Raw genomic sequence first — 627 nt, 5'->3', positions numbered from 1 at the left:
GAGCCCTATCTTGGTTGTCATTTGAAGTGCAAAGTCAAGGTCAAGGTTGCTTCCAGACCAGTCACTTAGGAGGATGTGGGATTTCATCCCCAGATGTGGGTTTAACTCACAATGGTTCAATGTTATTCCTATTAGTACCATAATCACACACATACATACACACAAAAATCCAAGATCAGAAAATATTTTTTCTCTAAATTTCTTATGTCTCTCTCTCTCTCTCTCTCTTTTCACCTGAGAACAGCACCTACAGTTTCCATTAAAAAAAAAAAAAGTCAAATCTCACCAGCTGCTGGTATTTCAGGTTTTCCAAGGGATTGTCTAAGATATAACACTGTCCTAACTTAAGAAGGAACAGGAAAAAGGAAAGGAAAAAAAAAAAGGAATCGGGTCAACACTTCAGTACAAATTTGGCACTTGCTCAAAGATGTAGTGTGGTGTGCAATAGACAAAGAAAGTCCTCTGAAGAAAATAACTGCTTATTTTGTGGTGGATAGCAAGGAAGTTAAAAACAGGCTCTTTTTCCCTCTTCCCCCCCATGCACAGACTTCCATCTTTAAAGTATAGAGATGGAGAAGGTGGAGAGAAGTAAAGAGAAATTCATCTTTCTTTTTTCTGTCAGGTGCA

The sequence above is a fragment of the Crocuta crocuta genome, unplaced genomic scaffold (genome assembly GCF_008692635.1).
Source record: "Crocuta crocuta isolate KB4526 unplaced genomic scaffold, BGI_CrCroc_1.0 scaffold176, whole genome shotgun sequence".
NCBI lineage: Eukaryota > Metazoa > Chordata > Mammalia > Carnivora > Hyaenidae > Crocuta > Crocuta crocuta.
The sequence above is the reverse complement of the archived record's forward strand: the minus strand, read 5'-3'. Positions refer to the sequence as shown.